A 16263-nucleotide genomic window follows, 5' to 3' on the forward strand; every position below is an offset into this window, starting at 1 on the left:
ATTGCAGCACGTTATAGGATATTATGTGAGAGTATATAAAAATGTACATAACAAGGATTCCCAAGTACCAGCTAATGGCCTATTTTTATTTAGTACAAGCATTTGTCTCACAACCATATTTTCATAATTCAAGTTGAATATATAGTGATCGATTAAGAAACCTACTTGGCATTATGTAAAGAGTGGTTGGTATTAAGGCCATCGAAATCAGGAGCAATTATCACTTGTATTTTTCTTTTAAGCTTAAGAATACACCAACTTGGTTGGGATGCCTTTAAACTTTTTTTTAATCCAAAAAAACTAGTGGATGATAAAAGTGATAAAAACTGATAAAGAATGTTTAAGAAGCTTTGTCTTAATGATAAAGATTCTGGTGGATAAGGAAAAGAAAAGCCATTACTCCTGAGCAAATGCTTCATGTAATCAAACCCTGAATTTGTTCACTGAAGTCTGTTTTATAGCTATATACTTATAGGTCTAATAAAACCTTTATTATTGAAATTCTTGTAGCAAATATAACTTTGCTATTGCAAGTCTCAATTTTTCTAGACCTTAATTCCGTTTTCCCCATTGAAGCAAATATTTTTAGAAGGGAATTTTGAAAAAAATGTGGATTTCTTTGAAATGCAAATACTGCTTTATAGGAGAGCAGAATGTACTTGTGAATTTGAGTGAACCATTAGGTAACCATGACAATTCTGACTACTAAGTGAAGAAGTGCTTTTCTGTTATCTGGATCTCAGGGCCCCCAGGGATCTGAAATTCAAAGAAATGTGTTTTACCTATTTTATTTTATTTTATTTTATTTTAAAGGGTGAGTATAGAACTGATTTACTGGTTGACCATGCAATCAAAATCTCATCAATAAAGATTCTGAGACTCCAAACCAGTCTGCTGGAAAGAGAACCCTTACCCTGGGCTATGAGAATCAATATCCTGAACTTCCCCATCAGGTTCAAACTAGACCTGTGATTTTCTCCTCATCTAGAAAGTACAAAGTTTATTATAGATCATGAATACGGTATGCTTCTCAGGCGCTCTTTCTTCCTCCTGATGCGTGGCATAAAAACCCTAGAATGGCATGCTCCAGATTGTCCTGGATCAGAAATGGTAAATATAGAAATGATGATGGTAATGATGATAATAATAGTAATGAATGTGATGAAAGCTTTCTACGTGTTATCTATTTCAGTTTTGACAAGATCTCTTTGGAGATAGGTATTAGTTTAGAGATGGAGAAATAGAGACACAAAATAGTTAAGCAACCTTGCTAATGTGCATCCAACTAGAAATTAATGGGATTGGTTTTAACTGTCTCCAAAACTCATGCTCTTCACTACTAGATTATGCTGCATCTTAATGAACATGTCTAGGAGGGCCCCACCAGCAGGCTCTGGCAGACAGAATTGCACAAACAGCCTGAAAGAGGGAGGAAAAAAGGAAATTGCCTTCCTCAAAAGAGGAGGAACACCAAGAGCCCTCAAAGGCCCCAAGAATACAAGGAGTATAAAAGTATCACACACTCCCAACCCACCCACCCCACCTCCAGACACACAGACACACATAGATAGGAAACCAAAGTAGCAAGGAAAGAAATGACATTGATGTGGGATGTCACAAAAGTTCTCTTTTTCCACACCATGTGATATACATTTGGCCTCTGCTGTCTGAGCCTCTGGTTTTCTCCTGCTTCCCATTTCCCTTCTCCATTTCCATAATCTGGCTTCTTCTAGCCAGCTGGTTCACCCTCAGGGTCTGTAGGCTGATGATACCCACATCTTTTATCTTGCACCCGAAGTCCAGATCCATGTGATCAACTGGTCAGTGAAGAGCTCCATTTGGACAACTCACTGGCTCCTAAAATTCAGCTTTTCCCAACTTGAGCTCCTCCTCCTCCTCCTCCTCCTCCAACTGTTCCTCTTCTTCCCCTTTCTCCTCCTCTCCTCTTCCAAGGGGTCTCACTCTCAGTGAAGGGCACTAACAACCCACTCCACTGTCCAAGCCAGACTTCCTTCTCCACTGCACCCCCACATCCCATCCATTTACCTCTGAAATGTCTCTCATCAGTCCACATTTCCTGGTTATCACTTCTGCCAACCTAGCCCAATCATCTCTCTCCTGGATGATGGCAACAGCCTCCTAAACTGGTCTACCCACGCTAGCGGGTGGGGCTGAGAGTGGTTCCAACACACTCTGCAGCCAAAGTGATCTCCCTCAAATTTGAGTTCCTTCACATCTGACTTAAAATATCTCAATGCCTAGCTTGCCACTACACTGGGAATAAGGCCAAACAACTTTATGGGCAGGCAAGGCCTTCCACAGCCCCATTCCTGCCTACTCCTTCACTGTTTTGGACATACTGAGCTTATTAATGATCTCTGAATGTATCATTCTCTGTCTCACCTCCTAGCTTTGGTACATGTTGTCCCTTCTGCCTGGAATGCACTCTTTCTTCCCCTTTATCTGGCTGGTCCCCAGGGCTGGTCCCTCAACCTTGACTAGCATGTTGGATGTGTGCATATTCTGCTGACATACTTGAGCAAGCAAGTCCCTCCTGTCCTATAGTCTATTTTGTCACATCCATTGTGGCTGGCTTTTACTTGTTTAGTTTTTACCTTGTTTCCAAGCCCTTTGATGTTTGTATGTTTGTATGTTTACCTCACTGAAGCTTCTCTCTACCAAAATAATACCCTTGCTTTCAGTTCTTTAAAAAATAGTTGTCTATAGTTGAATGATTTATCTCATCAAACTGGGTAAAATAATGATTTCATAATTTACTGCCAAAAGCAGATTTTAGCTCATTTTCTCAGCTCAAGTATTTTTCTTAATTACCCAATTTGCTTTCTCATTACTGGTCATTATTGATACCCAAGGAAATGTTATGGTCTAATAAGTCATATATGTATTTTATCAGTGTTGTCAACCTGGATGCCACATTCTCAAACTGATGTGACTTTTCTTCAAGATCCCATAGCTGTTGTTGCAGAAATATCTACCTTTAGAATCTTCAGCCATCACATATTTGAGTGGCTGTTTTATTTTTATGTCTGTATCTCCTTCCTTTTTGCTTTCCAATAGATACTCAAATAAGAGTGTCTCCTTTCTAAATAGGTAGTGTTGTTTATGAATCTGATTTTCTTTGTGTTGAGAGTGACATTTTGCACAAATTAAACTATTTCATTTTTTTCTTAGTTTTTAACATTCATAAAGCAAGTTTGACGCTATCTTACTCTGCCTAACAGTTAAATTATTCTTCTTACAAATTCTTTTTCAATCAAATCCAGTTAATTTATTCTTTTTCTGAGATTATATCTTCTATTTTATTTTTTGAAATTTTTTATTTGAATTCAATGCAGTTAACATATACTGTATTATTAGTTTCAAGAGTAGAATTCAGTGATTCATAAATTGCACATAACACCCCAGTGTTCATTACATCAAGTGCCCTCTTTAATGCCCATCTCCCAATTACCCTCCCCTACCACCACTCCCCCACCAATCCCCAGTTTGTTTTCTAGAGTTCAGCATCTCTTAGGGTTTGTCTTCCTCTCAATTTTCATCTTATTTTATTTTTCCTTCCCTTCCCCTATGTTCATCTGTTTTGTTTCTTCAATTCCACATATGAGTGGAATCATATGGTATTTGTCTTCATCTCTTTTAGATTGTGCTAAACAGATAATTTGGTTTCACAGGCTACTAAAACAATATTCTCATTAATATAAGGACTCTCTTATATCTAATTAAAGTGTATTATTTCTTTAGTGATTTCTTACTTTAAATCTGCAATTTTTATTTTCCCTGTTTTTCAGATTTGACATTAATTTCTGTGTTGCCCGTTCCACATGGACTAATGCCTGTATCTTGTTCCCAAGCAAGGATAAATCTATGTATTTCTCTTATTTAGAACACTGGTCTTCCAAGAGGGGTGTGTAGGCCGTAATAGATGTATAATATGCTTTTTAGGGGACCCCTGCATGGCTCAGCGGTTTAGCGCCTGCCTTCAGGCTGGGGCATGATCCTGGAGTCCCAGGGTTGAGTCCCGCGTCGGGCTCCCTGTGTGGAGCCTGCTTCTCCCTCTGTCTGTGTCTCTGCTTCTCTCTCTCTCTTTCTCTGAATAAAAAAAAATCTTTAAAAAGACTATTTCTTCATGAGAGACACACACAGAGAGAGAGAGAGGGAGAGAGAGGGAGAGAGAGAGAGAGAGAGAGAGAGAGAGAGGTAGAGACACAGGCAGAGAGAAAAGCAGGCTCCACGCAGGGAGCCCGATGCGGGACTCGATTCCGGGTCCCCAGGATCACGCCCCGGGCTGCACCTGGCGCTAACCGCTGTGCCACCGGAGCTGCCCAATAAAATCTTTTTTAAAAAATATGCTTTTTATTTTTTATCTTGCCCTTTCAAATGTTTAAGTTTTCTGTTTTATAATGTACATAATAACAGTGAAATATTATGAACTTATGCATTTTGAATGAAGTACTTCATTCCTTTTTACTGCCAAATACTATTTTACTGCACATATACCACATTTATTTATCCACTCATCAGTTGATGAACATTTGAGTTGTTTCTACTTTGGTTGTTGTGAATAATGCTGCTATGAACATTTGTATACACATTTTTGTATAGATATATTTTCATTTCTCTTGGGTATATAAGTAGGAGTAGACTTATTGGATCATATGGTAATTCTATGTTGGACACTTTGGGGAAGTGCCAAATTGTTTTTCTACAGTCACTGCACCATTTTACATTTTTGCCATAAATGTGTAAGCATTCAGGTTGCTATAAACCCTCTCCAACCTTTCATATTGGAGCCCTTTAAGTATAGTCATCCTTGGGAGACTTAGTGTGATTTTTCTGCAACTTTACCTTGCATTTTCATTATAACAATGACATGGAGCATCTTTCATTTGTTTATTTGCCATTTATTTTTTTTTTATTTGCCATTTATATATGTTATTTGGTTAAGTACTTGGTTCATATATTTTGTCCATTTTACCTTTGGGCTGTTTGTTTTCTTACTATAAAATTTTGAGAATTCTTTATGTATTCTGGATACAAGTGCTTTGTTAGATATATGCTTTTCAATATTTTCTACCAACATTTGCCTTATCTTTTCATCTTTTAACAGTGTGTCTCTCGGGGCAATAATTTTTAATTTTGATAAGATACAACTTATCAATTCTTTAGTGGATTGGTATCATGTGTAAGAATGTTTTGTCTAACCCAAAGTCACAAAGAATATTTTCTACATTTTCTTCAAGAATTTTAGAGTGTATATTTCACATTTAGGTCCCTGGTCCATTTTCAGTTAATTTTTTCATATGGTGTGAAGAGAAGGTAAAGGGTTTTGTTTTGTTTTTGCTTTTTGCATATGGATATTCCATTGTCCCAGCACTACTTGCTGAAAAAAACTGTCTTTTCCTCATGGAATTACTTTAAAATTTTTGTGGAAATTCAATTCAGTTGACTGTGTAAATGTAAGTCTATCTCTGGATTCTCCATTATTTTCCATTTGTTTATATATCCATACTTACACCAAAACCACACTATCTGGATTACTGTAGCTATACAGTTAAATTTTAACATCAAGTTCAACTGTATTTAAATAAGATAACTTTCTATCCTTTAGGACTGGACAGATGCCAAATCTATTATTCTTTTACCCTTAGGCAGCGACATTTTAGGCCTAGGGACAACCCAATCAGGCATGGTAGTATGTGGACTAGACCAGATTATTTGTTCATGAAAGGAGAATCCATTCTAGCTTCTATTAGACAAAGTTACTAGCAAATTTTCACTGTGTCTTTGTCACACTACTTCATGATCTGGCAAACTACTTATCACATAGTGGCTGTTGAGACATTATTAGATAAACAAATGAAATAATGAATGAATTTTAGCAAGTTTTCCCTCCTATTAATTTTTCTCTTATTCCCATGGCACCAATGAGCCTGAAGGTGAGGTATTTTTCTTTCTTTGCTCTTCCTTGCCATTTCCAGACTATGTCTCTTCTCATCTTTTACACATTCCAGTTCTTTTGAAGCCTAAGCTATTAGATGAAACCACTCATTATCTTCTTTGTTGCAGTCATCTACAAACCTGCTGGTTGTTACCTCTCCTTAGCATCTGGTTCATTATCTTCCTTTCTCTTCCCTACAAATCTTGTTATTCTTGGTGAATTCAACTCCATGTAAACACTTCATCAACACTTCTCATCTCCACGGATCTTATCCTCCACCCATCAGCTAACTACTCCCATTTGTCATTCTCTGGACCTTATCACCACCAACAATGATACCATCTCTAAAATACTGATTTCAAGCATCCCATTCTCCAACATTTTGTATTTCCAGGTCACTTGCTCTAGTATCCTTACTCCAACAATTCTTCAATTCCACTGGGATCTCCAAACAATTGGCCCTACCATGTTTCACTGTTCATCATCTTCCTTCTATTCTTACTATCCCAGCTCAAACTATGTTTTAATTTCATAACCACTCACTTGCCTACACCCTTAATTTCCTTGCACTTCTTTACATCCATATCTGAAGAAATCTGAACTTTAAAGCATTTCACCTCCTACTCTTCTGCTCCTGACCAGCTAAAATAAATCAACTCTGCCAACTATTGCCCCTTTAAATTTTGACATGTGAGCATTGAACATTGCCTAGCAATCTTACTACATTTCCCTAATAAACTAATCTTTCTAATATCTAAAGCAACATATACCATCTCCTTGCTGTTCAAAGCCTCCAACACCAAGTGCCAAGTTTTTAACATATATTTGCATGTATTTCCACATCAGATTTTATTATTATTGTTGGGGAGATATTGTAACTGATGAGAAAACTCTGCTACTCAGACAAGTTCCTGCTGTTTCTTTCTGAAATTTCACTGTTGCATTTCTCTTGTGTTTTCTCCACTATTCTATAAACTCAAGTTTGTGTCAAAAAAATGATGAATGATGAAGTCCTGTTCCCAACTTTTCAGACCACTAAATCTCATCAAAAGCAATGAAAAAATATTGGATAAAATATTTTAAAACTTAAAGGCATTAAAGAGTTGATAAGATCTTAAGATAACCAGGCCAAAATCTAAGTGAAAGCAATAACTCAATTTTTAAGCAAAATGCCAAGACTGTTTTTATTCTGAGGGCATTTACCAAGCTACTGAACTTGAGCTAAAATTTCATGAGCTAGTGGGATTTGTGAAACAGAAAAAAAAGTCCAATAATCTGCTTATGATGGTTACTCTAATAAGCAAAAGGAGACAGCCCCTGTTAAAGCTGTTAATGCTAAAAGTATAAAGGTGGTCTTCCCACTACAAGGAAAGTTTCTTTGGCACTAACCAAATAAGAGACTGTTAGGATGTTGCAGACTGTTGTGGTGCTTTCATGTAATTTGCAAACCAAATTTCTAACACCTAGTAATCAAAAAAATTCATATTACTATCAGAAAAGCAGACTTTGCAGAAAAAAGCAAAACAAAACAATGGCAACAAACAAATAATTAATTACCAGGGATTAAAAAGAGACATTTAAATGAATAACAGTTCAAATCACCAGGACTCCATAACAATTTTAAATTTGTTTGCACCTAATAACATAGCCATAAAAAATATAAGCCAAACATGACAGTACATGAAAAATAGAAAAATCTATAATAATAGTGAAAGATTTTAATATATCTCTTAGTAATTGATAGTACAACACAAAAAAATAAATTAGTAAGGACTTAGAGGACTTGAACATCACTTTACTTTATGGGCTTATTTTTTTCCTCATTACCTATTCTGCATGAAATAATTATTCTGAGATTGAGAATAGGGAGTTAATAACAGATATATTGATTTATATGTTGATAGATGTCAACAAAACCACATTCATCCAGTGACAGATTTTGAGTATTTTTTTAGTACTTTGCTTCTTCTAAATTGTTAATTTTATCTTTAGGATAAATTCCTAAATCATTAAGTAATTTATTCAACATTTATTAATGAGTGACTATTATGTTTCAGGCACTGCTATAGGTACTGAGGAAGTACAGGGAACAAAACAGACAAAAATCTGTGCCCTCATGAGGCTTATATTGCATCGGGGGAATGCAGACATTAAACAGTAAATATCATAAGTAAGCACACTATAGAATACGTTTGTTAGAAGATGATAAGAACTATGGAATACAAATGGAACGTGTTAAAAGCGATTGGAAGGTCAGGAGAGAGACTGTAAATTTAAAAGAATGAAGTAAATAGACCTCATTGAGAAGGTGACATTTAGGCAAAAATTTGGAAGAGAGGGGTTGAGCCACACAGATATCTGGGTGAGAAAAGGTTTCAGGTGAAAACAACAAAACGGGCACCTGGGTGGTTCAGTAGTTGAGCGTCTGCCTTTGGCTCAGTCGTGATCCCGGGGTCCTGGATTTGAGTCCTGCATCGGGTCCCCCACGTGGAACCTGCTTCTCCCTCTGCCTATGTCTCTGTGTCTCTCATGAATAAATAAATAAAATCTTCCGAAAAAAAAAGAAAGAAACCAACAAAACAGGTCAAAAACCCCGAGGTAGTGTTGGAGAAATTGGCATCATTACACCCAGATCTCCTTTTATCCCTTTCACTGTTTCTATGCATCTATCCCCTGACTTTCGTGCATTTTGCCTCTAATGGCTGACACCTGTGACTTTTCTGCCCTTAGGCTCCTGAAGTTGCTTTATTTGTGCAGAAAGCTGGAATTCCTGGGCATTTATGTTCCCCAAGGTGGCCCCATAGGCAGTGACTAACTGGCTTAGAGATAGCAAAGCTCAGCAATCTTGCCTGAAGGCATGGCAAATTGAAGCACAATATACACTTTAGAGCTCCCTTCAAGATTCAACTAAGGCTTCCTTCCACTGGTCCGAATTCTTACTCCTGCTTGGCTTCTTTCCCTTCCCTGTCCTGCCTCAACTACTCCCTTACTAGTTTGCTTCCATGGGACATTTTCCCTAATAAATCACTTGCACATGAATTCTTATCTCAGGTCTGCTTCTGGGAAACGTGAACTGAGATCGGTTCTAGATTGTGAAGTTCTATGTAAAACTCAAGGTTATGCCACTTTTAGGTTCATGATCTTGGATAATTTGCATAGTTAACTGCCTTAAACCATACAGAAAACAAGACTAATATAAGTATGCATGTAGAGATTAAATTAAAGAAAGGTATAGGGATGCCTGGGTGGCTCAGTGGTTGAGTGTCTGCCTTTGGCTCAGGGCATGATCCTGGAGTCCTGGGATCGAGTCCCACATCAGGCTTCCTGCATGGAGCCTGCTTCTCCCTCTGCCTATATCTCTGCCTCTCTGTGTGTGTCTCTCATGAATAAATAAAAAATAATTAAAAAGAAAGGTATAAGCATGATTTTGCTAAACATGATTTTCTGCATATTTTGAATATATAACTTGAAAAGTATTTAATTATCTATTCATTATGGAAAAATAAAAAAAATAAAGATAAGGAAACTGGAAAGCATACTAACATCCATGAGCTCATTACCTGGAGATAGCCATTATTAACATTTTGGTGTTTAACCTTCCAGAATTGTTTCTTTTGTATATACATGTGTAGCTGATATGAGTCTTACTTCATAAACTTTCGTGTGTAAGAAATGCCACATTGTTATTTTTAAAAACATCAAATTAATCTGACTTCAAGCTTCCATCCCACTTGACTGGTAGAAAATCCAATCATAGTAGATTATTTGTCGTTGTTGTTGTTGGGTGGGGTTCTCCCTCCTCAAGGCTTCATCAGAATCCAAGATTGTCCAGAAAATGTGGTGCTATGGTTGCCACTGCTATGTTCGTTGTTTAACCCTGAATTCTTTGTAGAGAGCAGGGAGCTTTACTGCTTCTGTGCCAAGATTGATCTCAGAACTTTGCTGAGGCCAGAGGTTTTGGTGTTTGGGGTCTAACTCTCTTAACTGTGTATCATGGAGATGTTCTTTTCTGAGCCCCTCCTATCCATCATTTTGGGACAGTATTTGGGATTGGGGCTTCCACCTAACAAAAGATCTGTCGTCTTTGAGCCCTGTCCCCAGTCTTGGAAAACTGTCTGACTGCTTGTCTGTCCACCCCACCCTACCACAGCACAATCCTCTTTAGGAACACAGAATTTCAGAAAACAAAAACCAGGAAGGGAAGTTGTTGGCAGACATCTGTTTTCAGCCATATAGCATTAACTTCCCCAGGGGTTAAAGAATACAATGGACCTGATTCTCCTTTTGGAATTGGGGATGGGAGTTGAAAGAGAAGAAAAACACAGTGAGCCAAAGACAAAGTAATGTATTGATATCTTAATACATTCTCTTGCTACACATAATTTTCTCTTGGAAATAAAAGGAGATATGAATCAATGAAATATTATACCATGCTCCTGCTGTTTAAAAAGATTTGATATGCAGAATTCATTCAGTATTAACCAAAGTCCCTGAAGGATGGCATATAGATGTTGATAAATTTTTTTTAGAAGTTTGCAAATCGATTTAAAAATTGAGAAGAATAAAAAGGAATGTGAATATTCTAAAAACTATTGAATTTTACACTTTAAATAAATGGGTGACTTGTATGGTATATTAATTATATCTCTATAAAGCATTTAAAAATAACATTTTTTAAAGTTAAAAAAAGAAAAATATGTGTGGCAGGACAATGTATTGAGATATCCATTTCCTTTTTTTTAAATTAATTTTTATTGGTGTTCAATTTACCAACATACAGAAAAACACCCAGTGCTCATCCCATCAAGCGTCCACCTCAGTGCCCGTCACCCATTCCCCTCCAACACCCGCCCTCCTCCCCTTCCACCACCCCTAGTTTGTTTCCCCAAGTTAGGAGTCTTTATGTTCTGTCTCCCTTCCTGATATTTCCCAACATTTCTTTTCCCTTCCTTTATAATGGAATATTACTCAGCAATTAGAAACGACAAATACCCACCATTTGCTTCAACGTGGATGGAACTGGAGGGTATTATGCTGAGTGAAATAAGTCAATCCATTTCCTTTAAGTAAATAATAAAGTTTTGTTTTTTTACCTTTGGCTTTCGATGCTATATTTTCTTTTCTTTCCTTTTTTAAATTTTTAGTTGTTGTATAGTTGACATATAATACTTAGTTTCAGGTGTACAACAAAGTGATCCAACAATTATCTACATTACAAAATGCTCACCATAAGTATATTCCAGTATTATTAACCATATTCTCTACACTGTACTTTTCATCCATGTGACTTATTCGTTTTATAACCAGAAGTTTGTACCTCTTACTGCATCCATTTCACCCATCTCCCTACCTCCATTCCTTTTGGCACCCATCAGTCTGTTCTCTATATTTATGAGTCTTTTTCTCTTTGTTGCTGTTGTTTGTGTTTTTTTTGTTTGTTTCCACATATAAATTATATCATCTGGGATTTGGCTTTCTCTGTCTGGCTTATTTCTCTTAGCAAAATAGTCTCCAGGTCACAAATGGTAAAATTTCATCCTTTTTTATGGCTGAGTAATATTTCACATCTGAATTTTATATCTATATCTATAGATAGATGGATCACAACTTGTTTATCCATTAATCTATCAATGGACACTTAGATTGCTTCCATATCTTAGTTATTATAAATAAAGCTGAAATAAACATAGGAGTGCATGTATATTTCCAAATTAGTGTTTTCATTTTTGGGTGGTAAATACTCAGAAGCGGAATTACTGGATCATCTGGTACTTCTATTTTTAGTTTTTTTGAGAAACCTCCATAATGTTTTCCAAAGTGGATGTACCAATATATATCCCCACCAATAGTGCACAACGTTTCCCTTTTCTTCACATCCTTGTCAATACTTGTTATTTCTTGTCTTTTTGATATAAGCCATCCAGTGTGAAGTGATATCTCATTGTGGTTTTGATTTGCATTTCTCCTGATGATAAGCAATGTTGAGCATCTTTTCATGTGTCCTTTCTGATACATAGCTTTTTTACTGAACTGAGATCACATTGAAAAAAGTATTTTTGCTTGATCTCTAAAAACAATATGCCACATCAACAATATGCTTGAAAAATATTATTGTCAGCAGTATCCCATTGTTTGGAATAACCCAATCTACACTTGTTAGTCTTCTAGATTGTGTTCAGTCTTTTTGTCTTTATAAATTCTGCTGCAATAAACAACCTTGTAACACCTTTTCATATTTACATAATTTAATTTTTTCACATTGGTAATAGGCTTACTATTTTTGCTCAGAAATTGTTTAAACTAATATAAAGTTTTTAAATACAAAAGTATAAAATGAAAGATCCCCCAAAATCCCTACAACCAGAGATAAACAATTTGATCTATAATTTTCAAGATGTTTTCTGTGCATATTCAGCGTTACTAATATTTAAATTTTTAATTGAAAGAAAATTACTGTATATCATTCATAGTTTTGTAATCCTCCCTTTGTCACATAATTTAATATTGTAGACACCTTTCATGTCTATAAGAATATGTTAAAACCATCATTTTACATGGCTTCATAGCATTCCAATGTATGAATATACCCTATTTCTAACCACTACCTACAATAATTTAGATTTTTTCTATTTTTCCCTACTATGAAAAACTCTTCAATAAGCATCCTGTAGATACGTTGAAATACACACCTGTTTCCTAGCAAAAGAATTCCTGGATGAATGTGTAAGTACATTTATAATTTTTATACATGATATCAAATTACCTTCATAGATGCTGTATGCATTGACACTCAAATCAACAGAAACTGAGAAAAAAGTATTTTCGCACTTTTATCAACGTGGAGTATTATCATTCTTTTTCATCTTGGTTAATCCATATGCAAAAAAATATTATTTGGGGATGCCTGGATGGCATCAGTTGGGCATCTGCCTTTCGCTTAGGACATGATCCTGGAGTTCTGGGATCAAGCCACATGTAGGGCTCCCCACTCAGCAGGGAGTTTGCTTCTTCATCTCCCTCTGCTCTTTCTCTTGCTCACACTCCCTCTCCCAAATAAATAAATAAAATCTTTTAAAAACATATTATTTTGTTTGTTGATTATTAGTGTAATTGAGCATCTTTTCCTATATCTATTGGCTATTTGTATTTCCACTTCTGTGAATTTCCCATGGAATATTAGTCTCTTTTTCCTTTCATAAGTTTGTTTAATACTAAAAATATTAACTCTGATTTTTTTACATATATTTTCCCTGTTGGGTTTTTCTGTTTTTTGCCTTTTACTTTGCCTATCAGATAGAAAGCTGATATCACATTGTTTTAATTTGTATTTTTGATCACAGGTAAATTTGAGTATATTTTCATTGACATGTTTAGTATGCTTTTATTGAAGTACTCTAAATCACATATGAATCTGTTTTGAAATGCATGCCACCAAAAATGAACATCCTTTTATTTAGACAAAATGTAAAAGAAACTGTTTCAAGCAGTAACAAAATCAGGTTAAAATTGATTGTACAAAATAAAAGGATAAAGCTTAAAATTTTCATATACTTAAGCAATAAGATGTTTATTTTTGTAATTCTAGATCTTTTTTTCCCTTTCTGGGAGAAATATCTTTTCATTGCATACATTATAAAATGCCATACAATGCAGAACAACATAAAAGACATTTATCAAATTCTCTAATGTTATAACAAATATTTTTAAACACTTTCATAATAAAAATCAAATGTCTCCCTGAAATACCTGATCTTATCTCTGGAGTTAACAAGTTGCTGTTTATACTATTTCTATGGATTTTGTTCTTTGAGTTATTTTAACTGAATCACATTACACACATTCATCCTCAAAATGTGACAGAGTGAAGGTAGTGAGAATTTTTCTTGAAAGCAGGTGTACATGGAAGTTCAGGTCTTCCTGCTTGTCCTATTTGGGAGATGTTAGACAACTTGGTTAGGATAGGAGGAAGCTATCTTTGTGGCAATATTATATTCTTATATATGGTTCCATGAATCTCCTCTTCTACCCAGTCTTACATTTCTAAGTTTGGGATCCATTGCTGTTTTTTTTTTTTTCTTCCCCCAGTGGCTATTTTGTGGTATGGGCTTGAATCTCACTCTTCAGAAGCTCAACGGAAACATTCTTATGTAAAACAAGAGGGTAGGATAAGGGGCCAGGAAAACACAGGGATGGAGTGGGTGGTGACTTCAGTCCCTTATCCTAAACTCCATGTATGGGGTAGAGGACTCAATTGAATGAAAATGTAAATCATCTTATTCCCTTCTCCCAACCCCATCAAGGCATTCATTGTACCTCATAGAAATGACACTGATTCACAGTTAAAATAGAAACGTGCATGTATTTTTCTTGTTTTCTCTATATTCTCCAGATCATGCGGCCCCTCAAATATACTCACACCTGTAGGTCACAGTCTCCAGCCTCCTCTGCTGCCAGTAGGGTAAAGCTCTCCAGATTCCTGACTCAGCCAATCCATCCTCAGAAATTATGGGTCCCTCTTCTTTTTCCCTTCCAATGTACCACTCAGCTTCTGTCTTCCCAGGCCCCCTGAGACTGGAAGGAAAAGGGGCCGAAGCCCCAAGTCAAGAAGTGACCACCGCTCTGCCCCCACTGGACCATAGGAAGGCACTAAATGCTTCCTGGTGAGCATCTTTCTGAGCTCAGTGGATCAATTCAGAAGAGCAGGGAGGTGGCAGAATCCACCTGTAGGAGAAGGCGGTTTCTGGGCAAGAACTAGAAATCACAGGTTCTGTTCAGTCCAGCAGTTTTAGACTTGAAAAGAGTTAGTTGTAAAGTAAGGTGGTTCATGGGATAAATTGTTTTTCTAAGAATTAATTTAAGGTCTCCTGGTAAAGTGAGAGGAGTTGTCTTTATTGAGGTCTGGGAAAAGGGCTTCTGAGAAATTACTCCTGCTCCCTGTCAACAGTTGGGGAAGTGGATTGGAAAGGGAGCCCTTGAATGAAGTCTCTCCTCAAGGGTTCTGAGGCAAGAGGAACCTTCAGCACAATCTGCCCAAAGCAAGAGTAAGGATCTGTGCTAAATCCCAGAAGGAGATCACAACATGTGGTAAAGGAGAGGCTGGACACTTTTGATGAAAGCTACAGCACTTCTCTTGCCTCCTGATGTGCTGGCGGAAAAGAATCACTATTTTTCAGTACAAAATGAGGAACACTAAATAAATCAGCCAGCAAACAAAGTTCTTAGGAAAATTAGCAGTAGCTCCTCCACCAAGGCTGAACTGAAAGCCCAGAGTCTGAGGAGTAGGTCTGAATGCTAGGGTAATAATGGAGGTTTCAGAGTAAACACCATAAGCAGGTAATAATGAAGCCACCCTGTTGCCAGGCCAACAGACATTGAACTCTGGTCAGACTCCCTTTAAACCTCTGGCCGAAATCATCCGTCACTGAATTTACACTGAGTGAAGGAGGAGACAACAACCTTAAGGTCTCATGGCCGTGGGAAGGTTCCTCTTCCAATACAAAATGAATTCCCTGATGTTGGCAAAGTAAAGATAGGGCCCTCTTTGAGTGAAAAATCCATCCATCACAATGGGTGGTTGGTCAGATATGATTCCCTATCACTGCTTCATGTTGCAGCTAATTCTCTCCCTTCTGCTCCTCATCACATTAGTGTCACGCATGGCCTTTCACATTTGGAAACAACTTCGGGAAACTTAACTCCAGAAGACACAGCCGCTTTAAGATGAAAGATTCTCAAACTTAGTTGTCATCTGCAGCTCTCAGAAGAAAAGAACAAAGAACACGCTAAAAGGGAGCAGAATATGTAATTCATCAACATCGCCTTTTGGTATTGAATAGCTGGCTCTGGCTTTGCTCATGAAACCATGGGTCTCCACTCCATTGACATAAGAGCAGAAAACATAAAGATTCAGCAAATTTCTTTGTCTCTGCTCTGCATATTTTGTCATTATCTACCTAAATGTTTCGCACTTTGTACAGGTATTGTAAGTGACTTTTACTGTAAATACTCTTTACTGTGTGACAAGGATTGTGTTAAGTGCTCTTCTTGCATCATCTAATCCTCACCACAAGCCTATGAGGTAGGTACCATTTTTATGCCGGCTTTATCCAAGAGGAAATGGAGGCTGGAGGGGTTTGTCCACAGCACCAGCTAATTTTAAGTAGCAAAGCTGGAACTCATACCCAGACCATATAATTCGCAGAAATACACTCTCAACCTCTGGGATATTCCCTGGTGAGAAGAGAATGTGACAGTCTTCTGTAGTCTTAGCTATATGACTTGAGGACATGGGATAATTTCTCCTG

This window comes from Vulpes vulpes, chromosome X (assembly GCF_048418805.1).
Source record: "Vulpes vulpes isolate BD-2025 chromosome X, VulVul3, whole genome shotgun sequence".
NCBI classification, from domain to species: Eukaryota; Metazoa; Chordata; class Mammalia; order Carnivora; family Canidae; genus Vulpes; species Vulpes vulpes.